The sequence below is a fragment of the Sceloporus occidentalis genome, unplaced genomic scaffold, assembly GCF_023333645.1.
Source record: "Sceloporus occidentalis isolate IW3139 unplaced genomic scaffold, rSceOcc1.0.p SCAF_261, whole genome shotgun sequence".
NCBI lineage: Eukaryota > Metazoa > Chordata > Lepidosauria > Squamata > Phrynosomatidae > Sceloporus > Sceloporus occidentalis.
The window spans coordinates 259,545-280,837 of record NW_028317241.1 but is presented as its reverse complement, the minus strand read 5'-3'; positions in this window follow the sequence as shown (position 1 = coordinate 280,837).

The following is a 21,293-nucleotide window of genomic DNA, read 5'->3' as shown; positions in this document are numbered from 1 at the left end:
CAAGGACTACACTATATGGACAAAAGTAATGGGACACCTGACCGTTACACCAACAGGGACTTTGATGACATCACATTCTAAATACATAGACATTACTATGAACTTGGTTCCCTTTGCAGATATAACAGCTTCCACTCTTCTGGGAAGGCTTTCCAACAGATTTTGGAGAGTTTCTGTGGGAATTTTTGCCCATTCATCCAGTAGAGCATTCAGGAGGTCAGGCACTGATGTTGGAAGAGAAGGTCTGGCTCACAATCTCCTTTTCAGTTCACCCCAAAGGTGTTTGATGGGGTTAAGGTCAGGGATCTGTGTGGCCAGTCAAGTTCTTCCACTCCAAACTCATCCAACCATGTCTTTATGGAAATTGTTTTGAGCACAACTATGGAGAGAAGTATTGTAACGCACCTCTTAATTATTGAAATAGTTTGTGTCCCCAACTTCCAGTGAAGGGAAAACCTAATGTTTCAGCATACCAAGACAATTTGGACAATGCTCTGCTTCCAACTTTGTGGGTGAATATCCAGTTGGTGAATATCACAAAGTAAGGTTCATTAAATAGACATTAAATAAGACATTAAATAAAAGTTTTTTTACTGATTAACGGGGGTGGGGTTCTGCCTCTATGCCCAGTTATCTTACTCTAAACAGCCTACTGTTTCTCCCCCTCCGGATGCGCCTTCTGAGTACTTTTATGATACCTTTTTACTGAAAATTGAAAAATAGTACCAACACATTCTATTGATCTCCTTATTGCTATGGAATTGAAAAAAAGGGAACATACTATATTTTTTTGACTTCTGTAATTACTTCTTTAAAGTAACAAAAAAACCCAAAAACCATTAACTAAGCGAGGAAGCGGTTAACTGAACCTTGCCTTTATAAAAACATAAAGGAACCAAATCCGGTGCTTTATATTTTTTATTAGCATTATATGTAACAAAGGTTTTATCACTGAAAAAAGAGCAGTCGTAAAAGAATGGAAACAATAATGCCTATTCCTTAAACTACATGTCAGGCTCCTGTAATTCTCTCAGGGGTCTTGTTATGTCAACATTCCTTTCAGCTGTGGAGGAGAACAAGATAAAACATAGACAATAAAACAGACTCTCAGCTCGCCAGCTTGCTCTGTAGTTGACTAAACATGTTTTAGTATTGGTTTCTGGAGCAATGTTAAAGGATCCCCACATGAACCCACATTTTTTTTTTTGCTAAAAGACTAAGATTAAGTTTCATCTAGAACTAGCTAGAACTGGCTGCACCGATGGTTCCACTATGTAGTAATCCTTAGGCCAATTTTTACTCTTTTCTTTTCTCCATGACAGGCTTATCATTCTTTAGCCACCTAAATGCAGCCCATTTGAATGAGAGGTACTAATGCAGCCCTGCTTTCCCAAGGCAATGTGTCATGTACTGACTAAAGACTCAGGCAGTGCACATGTCCCCTAAGTGCATCTATACCATCAATGGATTGTCTACTTGGTCAGCCTTCTTGACTTTTGGCCTCATCAGGCAACTTCCAAAACTTTCACCAACTTTGAGAGAACCAACAGAGCCAAGACTGAAAGATTCATTAGCATAGGTATGAGTATATGTATAATGTGTAATGTATATGTATAAATATACCATTACATAAGTTATGGTGGGTAAAGGTGATGGAAAACCATTCCACTAGAATTAAGGGGGTAGTAGAAGCATTATTAAACACTTATCTACAGACACCAGACAAGCCAGAAGGCTTGTTTTTCCCTCAGAAATCTCATGGTGCTGCCACAACCACAAGGGATTCTGGGTACAGAGGACAATTACTTTCAAGGGATCCATGTATAAAGTGGATATAGAGGCAAAAGGTGATAATTGTTGAGCTTATTTGCATGTGCCTACCCAGAATCCCTTGTGGTTGTGGCAGCACCATGAGATTTCTGAGGGGAGAACAAGCCTTCTAACTTGTCTGGTGTCTGTAGATGAGTGTTTAATAATCCTTCTACTATATAAATATATATATATATATATATATATATATATATATATATATATAGTTAAAAAAAGGAAATAAGACAGCAATTTAAGGTCAGACACATGCGGACTGCATCAGTTCAGAATAAAAAAGATCAACAGCATCTAGTGCAAAACCTGAGGTCAAAACATTATTACTAAATAGCAATATCTTTCCCTCAGAATAATTTACCTCATAGTCGGATAAGATCCCTAACTTGTCACTCGATCGTAAGCTTATATGGTAGTGCCATCATAGTCCATTCTTACAGAAAAAGATAAAATCCAGTTAACAAACCAATCAATCATCTCGTGTTTTGAGCCCATCACCAGTTATCTCGAAATGGATTGGACACGCTTCTTTGATGCCGATATCTGAGACGTACAAATGAGACGTCACTTAGCAGACTAACTAAACAATGTAATGTGGGAACTAATGGAAAACACTTCTGAGTCTTTAACACAGATGATCACATGAAAATGATTATTTGCCCTAATTAGATTCCTTTTCTTATCAACAGTCATGCTAATGGACTTCAAGAGGTCACCTTATCAACGAATGGCAATTTGTTCACAGTGTGATTAGAGCCCCCCAATTACGGATGTCCTCATGGGTGTCCTCTGCATCGTGATGTAGCACATTTACAATATACTTGGTTACAGAGAACCTTTAACCCCTTAATGACAAAGCCCCTACATGTACGGGCTCAAAATGCATTGTTTTCAATGGGTTTGGGGACCCCCCCATTGTCCTTAAGGGGTTAAGGAATGCCTGCAGATTCTGTATATATATTTATTCAACAAAACTATAAAGCTGTGTGGGGTTTTCTAAGACCGTCGTTACAAGGTACTAAACATATTCCAAGTTCAAATATTGTTGCTCATTTTCATTGCGCAGCCTTGCTACATCATCCCAATATGTAAATGATGGGGGTCATTTATTAAAGAAAAGCCATCACTCTTACCCATTCCTACATTTTTACAGTTTAGATATCGGTTTTCATCAGCTTAACATTTAAAATAAATATTTCTGTAACAATTGTCTTGATTCATAAAAAAATTAGAAAAGCTATGTACCAAAAAGGCTTTGTCTAAAGCAATTTAGCCATTTTCCTTTATACTTTGGAGGTTCTCTACACAATATGCTAAGGGTATTATTTGTGTACATTCTAAAACCATTTGCAGATCGTTTTATTGTAAAAAGTTTACCGTCTTATAGCAAGAAGAGAAGTAGAAAAACAGTTAATGATTATATATATATATATATATATATATAATAAAACGTTGAATAGAGCAAAATAAAAAAGTTTAGATTTTTGCGGCTAAAGCACAGGTTAGGGATATTGTCTTTATTAATACAAATCCCCAAATGGAACATGCGTTTTTTTCTTGCATAGAAAGAAAACCCACATCCTCCGTTCCAAAAAAAAGATTCCATGAATGGATTCAAAACATTTGGAAATAATATGTGTTTAGTTTAGTGCAGTATACCATGTATCTCATGCTGTCGGAAAGCAGTTGCTGCCTGGGGAATTTTGCCAATTTGCAAAAGGGATGGTATAAAAGGATAAATAAGTGAGAGCAATTGTAAGCAGAATAGTGTAGAATATTCCATGGTCTGAAATAGAAAAAAAAATCGGGGAAACATTAAACAAAGTAAAAAATTGGGGAAATAAAAGTGATGAAAAAGAAGACATCACGTTAATCATTGGTTTGCGTATTCTGGCCTAGGCTGGTCCATTGTTTAAACCTGCAGAAGAATTTCCGAAAAGCTAATCCTCATGATTAATTGAGCTCTCCCTGAAAAAAGTTTAATGTAGTAAGTTCCAGAACTTTAACTCAGGTATCACCTTCTGAATTTTTGGAGATATATTTATTAAATATATTTCCTGTGAGGGTTTCGATAGCTTAGTCACTAGCGATCAAAGCAGGTGCCACAGGTACAATGCCTCAGATTTTTCTAGATTAATATCGAAACCGGTCACTCCTCCAAACCATACCTGGGAACACCTGGGCTCCAGCTACCTTCCCTTTTTGGAATGCGGGTAGGTGGTGTTGCTCATGTCGGTGAGGGGTGTGCTGATGCTAGAAGACTCTCCGCCCACTTCCCCCTCCAATCACGGGTCATTTTTAGAGGAGAAGTGGGTGGAGATTGAGGAAGAGTTTCTCCATGGTGATCCAGAGACACAGAGAAGCGGCGCAAAACCGGGAGAGCACCTGTTTTACAATACCTCAAACTGTTGGCAGAATCCACCCCTGGCCATGAACAATTTGGTTTTCACCGCAAACAATCATCTATAGCAATAAATAAAAAGGGATACAATATAACCTGAGCTAATCCAAAGAAGAATGGGAAGGAGAATGGTGGAAAGTGAATATTGATTCAATGAAAAAATAATAATGTTACATTAACTGAAGAAGCTTAATGCATGAAGCCTTCCTGTGGTTGGCCTCTGGGTTGACATGTAACAGTATTTTTATCTATGCCAGTAAAAATTCCTTTTGCACTGAAAAAAAACCCTTTTCCCACTTTGTTCAACAGTTTTTTTAAGCATTGTAATCTTTCACCTGCAAATCCACAAGAACTTCCACTTTTAAGCTACAGTATAATGTTTGCTAGGCCCATCTTCCTAGGGTTCCTCCTCTACCAACCACCTGCAGGTAGAAATTACCACCTATGGTCTAATGAAGTAACATGATGTGACAATGAACGTCAGAAGTCGCCAAAGACTGCAAGGCGTTTCATTACGCGGTACCTTTCTGTTCTGTTGTCTCTGTTCTAGAACACAACTCCTTCTTCCTCCTCCTGCTGATTCCCTTGGATTTTTAGCCATAGGCTTCTTCACTGTTTATGAACCGGTGCTGCCAGCCTTACCTCTGGATTGCTTTTTACTTGATTTCTGGATCCTTCTTTGGTTGCTCATCTCAGTTTAGCCTCAGTGCTATCATTTACTATAGAGCGGTTGGGTTCCTTGTGAGATGCTGAACCAGGGAGCAATACACCTGCATTTGGACTTCAGCCTACCGGATAACCCTTACAATGTTATAGAGAGGTCCTGAGATTCTCAGTTTCCTATAAGGTTCCTTCAATTAAACATTCTGTTGCAATTATCTTAAGCACTGGTAGAAGGTTCCATGAAGGTACTAGTATATATTTATTTTAAAATAAAGTTTTAATGGTTAATAATAAATCAACTGTCAAAAATGAAGATTAAGTGATGGACATGATGAAGTCCTACTTAACTTGTATTCATTGCTGGATTACTCACCTCTCTCAAAAAAGGCTCTCGCCTTTTATTTTATGGATATTTTGCTTTGAAAGCTGTCCAGTAATAATTTCTCACAGGACTTTCTTGTAATGCATGCCGTGCAGAAGAGGAGGTCAGTTCTAAATACAAGTGGAAGGTCAGCCAGACTTTCAATTGCGTATCGGTATGAATAACTGGACGAATCTATATTTCCTCCTGGAATGGTTACAAAGCACATTTGTTAAACAATAAGCGGATCCTTCAACAAATTCAGGTTAGAATTTTGGTAATAAATTAAACACAGAAAACTATTTGGTTTTTTTTTATTTTTATTTCATAGAGTAGCCTTTGATTAAACTTGATAGACTGATCCAATTTCTGGAGCTCTAGCTTTATAAAGACGAATCAAATATTTTTGGCAGATACTTTCAGAAAGAGTCCAGAAAGGAAGGAAACAGAGAATGGCTTGTTTGATAAGCCTATTGTTATATATATATAAATATATTTATTATTGGCATTGAGATATAGATATTAAAACATTCAGCGCTGCGATTGGAATTCATAGTTTCATTATCTTTCTGGGAACACAAATGGCTGGAGGCCCCACACATACAATATGATAACAGGGTAACATGTTGGAATGCAATTGTTATTACTGTTATTATCAGAGTTGCTATTGAAAGGAGCACCGTAAGGTACTGGGCAGGGCACAACGTATTATTCCATCTATTGCTCATGGCCTGTGGCTCACTGGTGTTCATAGTGAGCCTAGGGTGGCCGGTCCAGGGGGATGGCAGCACTGGTGCCACAGTGCAGATCTCCTAATTGAATGATTTGCCGCTGCTGGGCACCACTGCTCCATAAGCCAGTTGAGTACACTAGATATCTCCTTGGTATATAATTATGCAGGGCTTTGGCTAGGCCGCCCAGTATGCATAGAACAATTACTTGGTACGTCATATCTCGGGCTTCGAGGACAGTAGCTGCAAAAGTAAGTGGTGAGGGCGGCTGGGTGTTGCCCTGAATCAGGCCTAGGGCAGTGCTAAGCCAAAATACCCCACTGGGTACAGGCATATAGAAACCCAGTGGCGTACCTAGCGGGGGGCGGTCCGCACCGGGTGCCGCTCATCAGGGGGGTGCCAACTTGCCGGCACCCCTCCAGAGACGGACAGCAATGTCCGCCGCTGGAGGAGAAGGCTCGCAAGGGAGCGGTATCGGAGGTCTTTAACAGACCTCCGGCTCCCTTGAATGATTTTAAGCCGGTTCAAGGGAACCGGCTTAAAATCACTCAAGGGAGCCGGAGGTCTGTTAAAGACCTCCGATACCGCTCCCTCGCGATCCATGCGGCAACTGCTGTTGTGCGCCGGGGTTTGTTGTCAGATCCCGGCGCACAACACTGAAGCCGCGCCCACCGCCGTCCGTGCCCTCTGACCCGGAAGAAGAGAGAAGAAGAGGAGCGAAGAAGACAGAAGAAGACAGAAGAAGAGGAAGAAAATGAGCTTACTGCTGTAAGAAGAAAAGAGGAAAGGTAGGAAATCATTCAGTGAGAGTGGATTGGTATGTGTGGAATCTGTGGATTGGTATGTGTGGATTGGTATGTGTGGAATCTGTGGATTGGTATGTGTGGAATCTGTGGATTGGTATGCGTGGAATCTGTGGCTTGGTATGCGTGGAATCTGTGGATTGGTATGTGTGGAATGTGTGGAATCTGTGGATTGGTATGTGTGGAATCTGTGGATTGGTATGTGTGGAATCTGTGGATTGTTATGTGTGGATTGGTATGTGTGGAATCTATGGATTGGTATGTGTGGAATCTGTGGATTGTTATGTGTGGATTGGTATGCGTGGAATCTGTGGATTGGTATGCGTGGAATCTGTGGATTGGTATGTGTGGATTGGTATGTGTGGATTGGTATGTGTGGATTGGTATGTGTGGTATGTGTGGATTGGTATGTGTGGTATGTGTGGATTGGTATGCGTGGAATCTGTGGATTGGTAAGTGTGGATTGGTAAATGTGGAATCTGTGGATTGGTATGTGTGGAATCTGTGGATTGGTAAATGTGGATTGGTAAATGTGTGAGAGTGATGGGTGTTATGCTGTACCATTTCCAATGTCTTTTTCATTATATAATTATGCTCTAAAGTACATCATAACTCCCACCACTCTATACTGTTCCATACAGTGGCAGAGCTGGGAGACAGAGGCCTTGCACCCCCACCGCAGGACTCCTGAAAGGTAAGTGAACTTCAATGGGGGGAGAGGGTAGATAGGGAGAAGGGAATGAGACGGGGGGATAGGGGGTAGATAGGGAGAAGGGAGTGAGAAGGGGTAGATAGGTTAGAAGGGGGTGATAATGGGTAGATAGGGAGAAAGGAGGGTAGCAAGAATATTGAAATAAAGAGTCAGAATGAAAGAGTGAAAATGAATGGATTAATGTGTGGATGAATTGTTTGAATGAGTGAGAGAATTAATGAATTTGTGAGAATGCATCAATGAATATGTGTAAATAATTTGTGTGAAAGAATAAATGATTGTGTGAATGAATTGTGTGAATGAAAGTGAATTAGTGAGTGACTGTAAAAGTGTTTGTGTTAATCATAGGTGTATAGTTGATTTGTCAAAAAGGCAAAGATGGTATAAGCAGGGTGTTTATGGGACAAAAATGGCACAGGCAGGGTGTTTATGGGACAAAGATGGCACAGGTAGCGTGTTTATGGGACAAAGATGGCGTACACTCGGCTGTTTGGGGGCAAAGATGGCACGTCCTATGTGTGTGTAATTTGGGTGCTGGTCAGGTTCTATGTGGGCAATGTGGACGCTATTTTTTTTGGAGGGTTATTAAAGAAAGCACTATTATATGTTCAGTAAATGTTATTTAAATGTATTTATTTTACTTATAAGTTATTAATTTATTTTTTCAGATTTCTTGTTGTTTACAGTTGACATACAGTTTACAAATTGGTGCAATAAATATTCTTAACATAATTTTGTAGATGTCTTTACATTTGGTGGTGGGGGGGGTGCCACTTACAGGATCCGCCCCGGGTGCCAAATACTCTAGGTACGCCCCTGTAGAAACCTCAAAATTCTGGAGAGTCATGTTTTGGAGGAACTCATTTTTTGATTGTGTTTTTTTTTTTAACTATTAAACATTTAGGGCTCACTGTTTCAAATATCAATTGCTTGTTTAGACCGTTCGTTTAGAAGGTCCTCTTGGGATATTGTAGAAATCAAACAAAATAATGCTGAATATCATAATCAGTACTGGGAAACAAATACTTTTGTTACTGTTATTTGAGGTTTTAAAACTCCCCATGGTGGAATCCACGTAAACGTACGCGTTTTTGTAAATTCAGGTTTACGCCATAGACTTGACTATTCTCATAGTCTCCTAGATCCCCTTTAAACTCATGAGATTCTCTAGCGATTGTGTCATCCTCAAACTTTGAAATGGGAAACTGGAGCTCTTTTAACTAATTGGTCATACGGTTCTTGTGAATTCCTCAAAAAATAAACATCTCTTATTGTAGATATCTCCTGTGTAATCACTTTCGCTTTTTTAATCCAAAATCCGTAACATCAATTTTAAGGAGTGTTCAGACAGAACTGCACTCTGGAAATCCAACTCCAATAAAGTCTGAGTTTAAAACTTAACATTCAAGAAATCAAGAGGTCAGTGCACACAAAGTAAATATTATTAACCCCTAAATGACAAAGGCCGTACATGTACGGGCTCAAAATGCATTGTTTTCAATGGGTTTTGGGACCACCCATTGTCCTTAAGGGACTATACAGCCATATATTGCTTAGCCCGCCATTACGTAAAGTACCCCAATCTTGGCGAGCCCCATCCAATTCCACATGGCTCTATTGCTTACCAAGGGGCTAAATCGGTGGGACTGCACTGTGTGGGGAGAACTAAGTTAATGGGAAGAATATCCATGCAAACAGGAGAACAGGGAGATGGCCCTCTGCTTTATGCGTGTTATGATAATGAAATAGGCCCCCAAGCTTATTCTGCATCCAACCACTAGATATCAAAGTTCTAAACATAAAAGAGCCTAAGTCCTGTGGCCCTAACTTGACTATGATGTCAACTAGTTCAGGAGATGGTGCTAGATGATGTACCCCACCTCCTGAAGAGAAGATTTTGGTTGTAAGAGATTAGCACAAGATGTAGTTTCAAGAACAACCAAATCTCCCTGTGTATATAATGACGTGGTACCTGTGGCTACTGTGCTAAGGTCAGAAGGATTGGTGGAAAAATCTAAGAAAAACATAGATAAATAAATAGAAAATGTGTTGCTTAACGTATCAGAGACCCAACAGCCCAAACAAACCTTCAACCATGATGCTCCTGGCTGGGAAGTGGTAGCAAATGTTTCAACCTAGTAGACTCTTCATCAGGATAAAGATGTCAAGATCAGAGAGCAGTAAGGCAGTGCTAAAATGTTTCGAGGGCTCCTTGCTCTTGACAATCCAATTCACTGAACTTAAGATATTTATTCTGAAACAAAACATACAGCCAACTTGAAATTAGCAATGTCAGAAACGTTACGGATGTCTACGCATCACTGATTTTAGAATCATAAAAATGTATTACCTAACAGAACGGTATGTTCTCTGTAATTTGTACAGATGAAAACCTCCTTAACATATTGTAGGACTGCCTAAAAAGTGTGCAAAACCTGTTCTGCTGTGTGCTATAGTTCTCCAGAACTAACCAAAAAAACCCTAGGTTTTTTTTTTTTTTTGGCTATACAGTAGATTTTGATGAGTTGATAAATATATGCTGACCAAAGGTGCTCTTACGAAAATAACATTATAAAAATGCCTGAATTAGGTACATTATCCTTGATAATAGTTTTCCCTCAATAAAAACATTTTTTTTAATATTGACATCACACATTGCTTTCAAATTAATAAATATCTGAACCTAAAGTAAAGGACTATTTTTACTTAGGGACAGGACAGACAAAAACTAGAACAAAAATACCGGTATGTTCATTTGTAACCTAGGTTCAAAGGCATTTGTTTGAGTGATGACTGATATGTACTGTGAATTGCATTCTATGTACTCGTTTTTGTAAATGTGAAAACAAAATAACCCAATATAGGGGAAAAAAAAGAATTTCATCAATCGCATACACCATTTTTTTTTTTTACAAAATTATAATGAACCAGTCTTTGGTAGTGACAAGAACACAGGCATCTCACTTCTCTTTTGGTTAAAATCACATTATTCTTTTATTTTTGTAAAGATACTTGGAGAAAATTGCTAACATTTTCCCTTAGGCTTGAAATTAACTTACCCAGGGTAACAGGAAATGTGGAGTCTTGTGATGCAGATTGTTAAACCAGATGGGAAACACAGCACATGTGAGCCATTGTACGGACGAGTGGTGCAAATGAGTCATTCTTACTTGTTGTGAAAGCATATTACTTAACCTAGATCTCGCATTGTTGAATTTGGTGTATAGTAATTGCTGTTTCTTTTTTTTTTTCTCTCCATTTACAAAGAACAAAGGAGATGTTTTACCTCTGAAAAAACATTGAAAACAAACAAATGTTATCCCCATTCCATCACAAAATCAGAATTTTTGTATAATATATAAGCACTTCTAGAATTCTGACATTCTCTATGTAGTCCCCTTTTACAAAGAGATGTTTTTATGATAAACCTTTGGAAGGCAAGAAAAACATTTTCCATTAATGTTTTCTGTTCTCCAGCTGTCCATAAACCCCACTGGTCCATCATCGTGTTGATGTTACTTGCAATAAGTTATTTGCTATAATTAAAAAAAAAAACACACACACCAAAAAAATGCACAAAAATTATATGAAAGCATAGAGGTTATGGAATAGGGACGATATTAAAATTAATAATATGCAATAGTAAAAATATCATGAAAAAACATAAGGCATACTGGTACGGAAGGAGGAAAGGGTCCTGCTCTAGCTTACAGTCCATTGGGAGGTTGGGGTAGAATGAAAGAGAAGGTGTGCTGGCTTCCTTGCCTCCTGGGTTGGGCAAGAATCAGGCCCATACTGGCCATCAGCCACACTGGTGGACTACTTGCCGACAGCAGCGCCATAAACTCACCTGATCTGCCGCTCGGGTGCTGCAGTGGGCAGCTGGATATTCCTGGCCGCATGCAACATGCGCATAAAAAACAGTGTGCGGCTCTGCATATCCATCTGTTGGCCGCCCATATGTCATCAGTTGTCCGCTGGCCTTAAAGTGCCAGGGACACCCCATCATCACCAGTCTGGCCCTGGCCAAAGTTTGTGGCATAGAGATCTTGATGGTGGGTAGAACAGATGGCTGCTTTCAGAATGCAGGTTTTGGGTATTAGGTGGATAGATTGTGTGTGTCTCTGAACAGGTGGGCTTTAGTAAGTGTTTGGAGTAAGAATAAGGAAGGGAGAACCAGATAGAACATAGGGAATTCCAGGGTATAGGTGCAGCATAGGTGAAAACACGGGTAGAAACAAGTCATAAGGGACCAGCCAAGACACATTTCACAGTTCACAGTTCAGAGCAGCTGTATTTAATAACAATGGTTATTTTTATTTGTTCTGAACTCCTGGAGGAAGACTTTTAAAATTACCTATGTGAATGGTATAACATACAACACCAAAACTACAAAAGGTTGTTTCCATATATATTAAAAATATTAACATTAATATTAATAAGTATCTTTATTATTTATTAAATACAGAAGGTGAAGCTACAGAAAAGTCAAGTTGGAAGACACTAATAAGCAATTTCAGAAAATTAATAAATAAGTTAAATATTAATAAGGTGAAAAATTAAAAGGAAAAAGGGCATTGCGACTTACATAATAAGCTGCATATATATTTATGTTTTAATCACTTTCAAGATAATATCCTAATTAAATCATCTCCAGGTGACCAGGATATATGTTAGTATATATGTGCACATTTTTATAACACGACTTTTAATTTTTCGCTTATTATTATTTTATTGTTATTATTATTTGATCAGCGCGAGGGAGCAACAAGTCTGCTAAAATCTGCTAAACGTATTTACCGTAAGAGTCCTCCCCCAATAATTTCAGCGCTATGAAAACAAGCCGAGGCAACAGGTCCACTAGCTTCCCACCAATTGTTGGACTTCACCTCCTGAGATGTTTGACTATGTATCCCTGGATGATCATCGAGGGGCTTCTAATTATGCCAAGGGCAGACCTCACAATTATCTGTGCTTCCCCCTGTGTGTCTGTGTTAATAGCTGTGCTTGCTTAAACGTACAAGACTATACAAAGGTGGGATAGCATTTCCAGACTTTTGGACGTATTCCATATTGAAGATCAACCAATTACTTTCCTAAAGGACTGAAGCAGGGAGATTCTTTCTCATTGATTCCTGTCTATAATATTGCACTTTGATACATTAAAAATGTTTTATTACCATTATTATTTATATTTTTTGTCCAGTATCGATGATCCTGTATGTTCACTATGTCCATACGTGCTGTTGCATGAGATGACGTATGAAAGGGGCTCAACTGTTTTGATCCAGACCTTGTCCGGGCTCATCGCTACCCACTACTCTCCCATAGGTGATATCATACCCTTGTAAATATGTCTGGATTATTCAAAATGATAAATTCAAATGTCTTCACTTTTTTTCCTGGCACAAGGGTTGAGAGAAGCAATAGTCATTTGGCATCCAAAGGGTTAATAAACAGAAGCCAGCCCATTATACTGAACAATATTTCAAAACTTAAAAGAGGACATGGGAAGTTGGTGCAAGCAATGAATATGATGTCAGAAAAAAGGAATTCACTGATCTAATTACCGAAATATTATCAGGCTTCCTTGACAAGTTTTTTTTTTTAATGTTTATAAAGCTAATTATGACTCATTTTACGAGTCTGAGTTTTATTTGATTTGGACAGAAGTTTTCTTTGTAGTTCATATGTTATGTAATAGTTCGCTCAAAGTAATGGTTAGATTCTTCATGTCAACATAGTTCTCGTGTGTGTAGTAACATTCGGTGCAATCCTTTCAACAATGTCTAAATACGTTTCCATATCTTCTGCATTTACAGCAGATCCGTCACCTTTCCCCAAATACTACGCCGTATAGTTCCATACGCTAAATAAACGTATGTAATAGTGTTTACAGGTTAAAATAAGCCATATATCTCTATTAGAAACCCACATTATGTGTATGCTATGGGAAAAGCTCTCATAACTTCTTCTGCTACAGATCTCGACTTTACCGACACTATAACTGATTGACAAACAAAAACTAAAGCTAATCTTAGTCTTAATAAATGAGTTTAGTTATCCAAGAGCATTGAAGTTGACAGTTTCCCTTTTAAAGTATACAGTGTACCTTGCCAAAATTTTTTTACCAGTTAAATATTATATACTCTATATGTCCCGTGTATAGGGTATTGTATTACATCTCTCAGACTGCGCCAGGCAAATGTAAGCATATTATATTATTGTTTAAGTTTTGGCCGTTGGAAGATCCCAATCTTACGGATCTGCTTGCCTTCAGAGTGCCCTTCTTCACTGCCACAGGGCTTCCAAGCCTCGACAGCAAAGAACCAAAGACAGGGCTAGGAAGACAAATGGTCAACAATTAGCCATCCTCCGGAGGCCTTTCATACTAAATATGTATGTAAAGTTAAATGGACGGCAAAGAACACATGCAAGCAGCTACACAGGCCATTATAATGTGAAGAAAAACTTAGTTTTGAAAAAAACTTTGTGAAAAAAACTTGATTAAGATCTGAGTCTAACTAGATAGGCCGAATGGTTGTTATCTGCCGTTAAATTCTAGGTTTCATTCCATTGCAATATATCCTATGATTTGGTTACCATCAAGTGCAAGAAGAACAATTACGGCAATCAAGATATCCAAAAATGTGGTGAATTTTGGCCAAGTATTAGAAACATACAGAGGTATTCAGGATGAGTTTGACTTAAAAAAACCCTGCGTTTTAAATCATGTGAATATAATTTTTACTATTTGTATTAATATTAATTATTATTTTTTATTATTATTAATTATTATTTTTAATATTATTAACTATTATCATTATTATATTTATTATTTATAAAGACACCAATACATTAGGTAAAAAGGGCCTTGCTCTGAAGCTTCCAATCTAGAGAGTAAAATATGTATATTAAATGATAGAAGATGGCTTTAATTAAGTCTATTCCACCTTTTGAGCCTCTTGATGTTCTGCACCAAGCAAGCATCTGTCATATGTAAAATCTTAAAAGGGTGCATTTGTTCTCAGAAAGTTTCTGTTCTTTTTCTTTCATCCTTTATATTCTTTTTTTTTTTTTTTTTCCGTGGTAAAAGCAGAAACCAGATCAAATGAAAAATGCCAAACAGCTACAAAACAGCCAAATATGCTTAGGACGGAGAAGGCCCTTGACCTTGTTCCCTTGGAAATTAACAGTTCTTAAACCGAGGACAGTAACAAAGAAATCTCATGTCAATTCTAAAATGTAATATACTGCGTGGAGACACATTGTCTGCAAAACTAGGCTCCAGAAACACCCAGGCCATCTGGGTTTACATATCATATAAATGAAGTGGCCCCTGTATTGTGACTCTTTATGACCCTAATATGGGCCGTCGTCCAACTCTTTGGAAAGCATTAATAATACATTTGTACATGGTTGGTGTAAAATGTATTTTTATGTTTCTGCTTTTTATTCCGAGTCACATATTGGGAAATGTTTTTGATGACTACTGGTATAAAAAAAAAGTGTTTTGCCAACATTTAGGAATCAAACTTTCTTTACAAATTTAGAATGTTAACAGTTATGAGTATTTTTTTTTTTTAAGTAAGATGGGCCATTTGCGTAATATTTGTAAAAATGTTGGCACATAAACTGTGACATTCTTACTGAAATCACCTCTCTCTCTCTCTCTCTCTCTCTCTCTCTTATTTTGTGGTGATTTTTAAGTAAATGAACAGCAAATCGAGTAAGTATCTACAAAGAAATCCTGATTTGGATCAAATTTCTCTCTTGGACACCAACACTACAGGTTGTCACCACACTCGCAAGTAAGAAACAAATATATAAGCAATATTTATGGACAGCGATGAGAAAGATTAAATTAAATATTTGACTCTTCTCATTGGCTCATGCGAGACACATAAATATGGAATCTCTCAGTAGCTTTTCTTTATATGTTATAAGAAATAAATAATAATAACTAAAATAAGGCTGACAGTGAGATATACCATTGGGTATGTATTGGGTGACAACCTTCATAACCAAGAGGTGATGCCAACTAGCATTGCGGACATGCATTTTGCTGTAACACACCTTGGAAGAAATAATGCCATTAAGAGAAGCGACAATAGTTGGTTTCCAACACTCCAGGGGTAGAAAATATTAGGTACTTACATTTCTGAACTGACTTAGACTTGCTATCCTCCTTTGCACTTCAAGATGTCTGGGGCTGCAGTCCTTTCCCTCAGTAGGGTACAAACGCCTGCACAGTCTGTGCAAGGGAAGAAGTAGGAGGCTGATCAGCCAATCAGAACTCACCCGGCTCCACTAGGATAGTGCTGCGGAGCCGGCTCCTCTCTGCTGGCGTCTGACCGTCCCTCACATTAATCCAGAGCTCACAGGTGGCACAGGCTATGACAGCAGTGGAGCAGCTCAGATTACTACGAATCAAGTAAGTCTACTACTGGATAGGGCCCCTGAGTCCTCTACCACTCTGGGACACTGGATCAATTGATCTTGTGTGCCCCTTGGCTAATCCAGCCCAGGTCGCCAGGCTACCCGCCATGCTACTGCTCCTGCTCCATCGGCTGTTTGGGGTGATCAGAGAGCTCCATTGTATCCAGACCATTTGCATGGACCCTGGAGGACTGTGCCTAGCTGACATACCCTACATATTGCTCCCGATGCTCAGCATATAGGGCGAGAGATGGGGTTGAGGTGCTGCCCTTGATCAAGCGTAGGGCAGCACCCAACCAAGATATGGCAGCGGGTGAAGTTATGTCAGGCTAATCATGCCTTTTACCTTCTAATCAAAAAATAAAAACAAACTAACACAAGGGTAATAATTTCTAATAAAACACTTTATTAGTGTTATGTGACTTTCGTCTACAAGGGGAGATCATGGACTATTATTGCCTATTTTAATAAAAGTCCATATAACCATAACATGTTTGTGACATCAGCAATGCAAATGCAACAAATTTACCAGTTTTGTCTCCCAGCCAATGGACTGCTCAATCCCCTATAAGAAAGGCAGACGACGCGGTGCCTATATTTTAGCTAAGATGTACCATCTTACTAATGTTACGTAGCTGTAGAAAGTATGTACTTTAGATTGTAAAGGTTTAACGCCTATTAATGTTATGAGGAATGTTATTAAGTATCCCTAAATAGCCTTTCAGATCTTAAAAAAATATATATATTTGTTAATGGCATGCAAATGCATTAAAAAAGCATGAACTTCCTACGGGAAAATTTAAATTATGTCTAATGACATTTTTTTCAATTCCTCATAGGATGATGAGAAATATTTAAAATACCTTCCTACTTGATGAGTCAGTCTAATGGAATTTTACTGTCACAACAAACAATTAATCAACTGCTTAGCAGGAAGAAAAATGCATTTTTTTTACCATCTTTGGTGGCATGTATACAATGTCACAGGCTGAGGCAAAGCTGGCTATAGAGGCTATGATTAGTTTAAGTATATCCTGCTTTGCACTTTGCACATAAATTGCTTTAGCCTTTTCAAATATTGTGTAAAATCATCTAAAATAAAAATAAAAAATATGGGGAAAAAACTGTTTAAATTAGATTATTGTTGAAAATAGACAAGAAGAATTTAGAAAATGTTTCTTTCTTAATTTTAACAAAAACAAAACAAAAAATCAATATTATTGTATAAATCAAAAATATAGGTTTAAATGTAAACTAAAGCAAGTAGAAAATGTATCCGTAGATCAGTCCTTTCCAAGCTGCTGTTTCTCAAGAAGTTATGAACGATGTGAATGATGGCCACCCTTTTTTTTGTTTGGAGCCATAGCCAACATGAGCGGCTGCTGTCGTTGACGCGGTTTACTCGCAGTTGGAAACTTGGGGCTTCATCGAGTTGTACTTCTATCTCAGGGATTCATCTAGCTGTATCTCCGTGTCTGTGAAATATTTATTTCTGTTTACGATCACAATAATGAAATATGTTTTTTTGCTACACTCAACATGACCAGCAAAAGCTGGATTTGAGTACTTAATTCAATCAAGCAAATTAGGTCTACAAGTAAATACACTGAATGAAATGAAAACCAGCCCCACGAAACAATAAACATGCGAGTGTGTTTGTTTCCCAATATAATGAATGGCATTTAGTTTCCATGTACTTGATCTATACAAGATATAGAAATGCAAAGAATTAGAGGAAGAGCCGGGGTGAAGCTTACTGGGGTTGGCCCTTCAGAATGCATAGTGAAGTTACAGGTACTCAACTCCACTACGTACTCCCAGGTGAGTGAATAGACCCATACACCTGTACTGTAAAGAGATGTATATGAGCTACAGAAGGTGCAGCTGCTTATAAGGAACTTATTTGTGCAGACTTTTTTGTCCTCTGTAGTTGAGCAAGACGCAATACTTATGGCAGCAATAGGGCAGAGAATCAGGAGTCTAGGTAGAACAAGAGGCCATAGTCTAAAACTAAAGGTTTGATTGAGGTCTTACATCACGAAAAATGGGTAGACTAGATGGTCCGAATGGTTCTTATCTACTGTCAATATTCCATGTTTCGATGTCCCTATATCTTCCATCCCTATTAAGGACTGAATCGGTCTCATTGCTGTGAGGATAGTACTAAAATGCTAAAGTTATACCGTTGCACCTGATTCTCAGTGAAGTATTCGCTGGAATTCCTACAATGAATTGTCTTATAATGCTACACTGTCCAACTTCTAAAATCCAACATCACTTAAAGAACATTATTCTTTATGCAACCTATTACTTGAAATGGGTCATTGGGTTATGTTTTTTAAAAAAATAAATATTTGGGACAATGTTTTTTTGTTTTCTTTTTTTTATTATTTATATATGGTCCACAGCTCTTAAGAGACAGTGCTTCATTTCTATGAAAAAATGCCTTGCTATGTCCTCTTAACAAGGCGTTTCCAATGGTCATATAATTTCCAATGGCCATTTCCAATAAAGATACTGGGGCGTATTTCCTCTGTCAATAAATATTTCAATGTTAAATATTTCTATTGTGCTCTTCGGGTGACTCACCAAGTTCTAGATGAATATGACTATTCTGGCTAAAATTTGAGTTGACTAGACTGAGCGTTATCCAATTTTTTTCATGGCATGGATTTCAAAGATCATATATTCATAATGCTGGTGGGCCAAACCCTCTTGTAGGAATTATTTAGAAACGTCTCGAGTTCATGGACACGCTGAAGGCCAATGAAAAGTCATTGTTGACCTTCATGGTTACCCTGGGCGCAACATGTTAGAGAGCTTGAGTATGAGACATCACTTTATAATGAAATCATTATTTCCGTCAAATATGTCCTTAAATCAGGATTTACATGAATGGGCTTGTGACTGGATCTTATTAAAACTTGGATCACGCCATTACATACCACTCAAATGTCACAGCTTAAGGGGGGGCAGTCCCACTTTGGGATCCAAATCTTTTTTAGGAGAGTATACTTAATACTCACCCAATCTGCTGCACCTGATCCATCGCTGGTTCCTTTACAACATACCCCCCAGCATTTCAGGTCCCCAAAGTGGTAGACCTTTGTTTGAGCCCACGTTGGAGGCAAGGTTTGAGTGTTTGACTGCAGGTGGGCCTTTAATAAAATGACCAGCGCCTTAAGATCTATTGAAAAAGACTGGAATGTAACCTCATACAGGTTCTGAGGCAGCCACGTTGTGATTGAGAATATCTTAATCAATTCATCAGCTCAGTGGTCTGTTCTTGGGTGATCTTCCGATCTCCCCAACTGGCCCATTATCACCACTGCGTGCTAAAACATGACAGTGGGACACATCAACAAGATAGAGCCTGAAAATCAAGACTGTATGCTGCAAAGCAGGACACTGGAAAGCTATAATTCGACTTGCTACAACCCCAGATTTTTTATTTTTTTATTTTTTCGGTCAAATTACCATCTATAATTATAAAAAGATTTCCCCCTTACAGCCGCTGTTACTACTGTGTGTCTTGGAACATGCTAAACTGTTTAGATATAAAACTTGTTCATAAAAGATTACCTGTAAGAACGTTACGTGTGACAGCTAAATGGTTCTCTACACTTTAAGATGTCAAACATTTTTTCTAGGGTAATGTATGGGTGCCAGAACGCCATTAAACTGTCAAAATGCCCATGCTGAGTGACAGCTTTTGTTGTTTAAGCCTTTCCCAAAATGCCGTATTTTGGCCTTTAATCTCCAGCTTAAATTTCCCCCTCTGAAGTTATCTGATTGTTTTCAAGGTGGGAGATATTTTTCGGTACAGTCTTTCCAACCTGCCTGTTTTGAATGCATGCTGTTTTTCCCCGTTGCAACGCATATCATATTCCAAATACCAGGCATTCCACAAATGATGAAATACTTCAGCGCTGTGGAAATCTGATTTAAACGTCTGGGAAATAAAACAGTTGTAGGGTTGCCTTTCAGAAAATCACACATATCTATATCTATATATATAGATATATATATGTATAAATATATAAATACCATAAATATATATCTCTATATATATAAATATATCTATCTATATATATCTATATATATATATAAATATATCTATATATATAAATATATATAGAGAGAAATAGATAAATATATATATATATATACATATATCTATTTTTATATATATATACGTAAATCTATTTATATATATATATATTTATGTGTATATATATATATATATTTATGTGTATATATATATATATATATATATATATTTATGTGTATATATATATATATATATATATATACACACATATATATATATGTATGTTATATACTTATATTTACACACTATATCAGTGTGTCTGATATAATTTTGGAATGTAACCAAAGATCTAAATACTTTACATCAATATGAGTGGTAGATATTAATACCAAAGAATTTAAGTTATTTTGTTTTAACCACACGATAAAAGATTGAGAAGTAATATACGTGCTGATTGGTCAATGACCCATTTCTCCCTCTAGATTGTAAGCTTGCGAGCAGGGCTCTCTCCACCAAATGTATCGGTTTGTCTTAGTCTGTCAATTCTTGTCTTGTCATATCCCTTGAATTTATGTATTGTATTAAGCGCTGCGTAAACTGTTGGCACTATATAAATAAAGGATAATAATAATAATAATAATAATTTCGGTATCTCAATGCCTAATAACAACTGCAGAGGTCAAAACCTTTTATGAGTTTTACCCCGCGGGACAGATGCTTCCCTAGAGGTGAATTATTATCTCAAGAATTATTTGAACTCATTTAGTTTTGGGAAACAAATCGTTGGAAATGAAATAAATATGTTGACATTCTGAAATGGGTTACCGAAATGATCAGGAATTTGAGGAAATGGTTTGTTCCATATGGTCTCGAACTGTCGAAGGAAAAAAAAAAAAAAAAGTAGCTTTTTGGTGAGGAATGACTCACCGTTCGCAGATTAACATACTAAGCCGCGTGTGTAAATAAAATGATATGTCTATTCTTCAAATTCCAGACGCTAATACCAACCCACGCAGTCTTCACCTTTACAGTCTGGTCAAAATAAAGAAGGCTAAGAAGACTTTGATTGTTCAGAGAACCAGACGCAGGTGTTAAGCGCTGGGTTGAAAGAGCGACTTTGTTAGAGGCTCGAATGAGAACAAACATGTTTTTAAAAAAAAAATAAAAAAATCTCATATTAAGGTTAAGACTCTTAACCCTTATGTTAACTATTCATCGTGTTTCCAATATTTCATAACAAAGATAAGCAAATGGATTATTATTTTACGGACAGGTTGCGATAAGGTCAACCTTCTGATTGAATTTCAG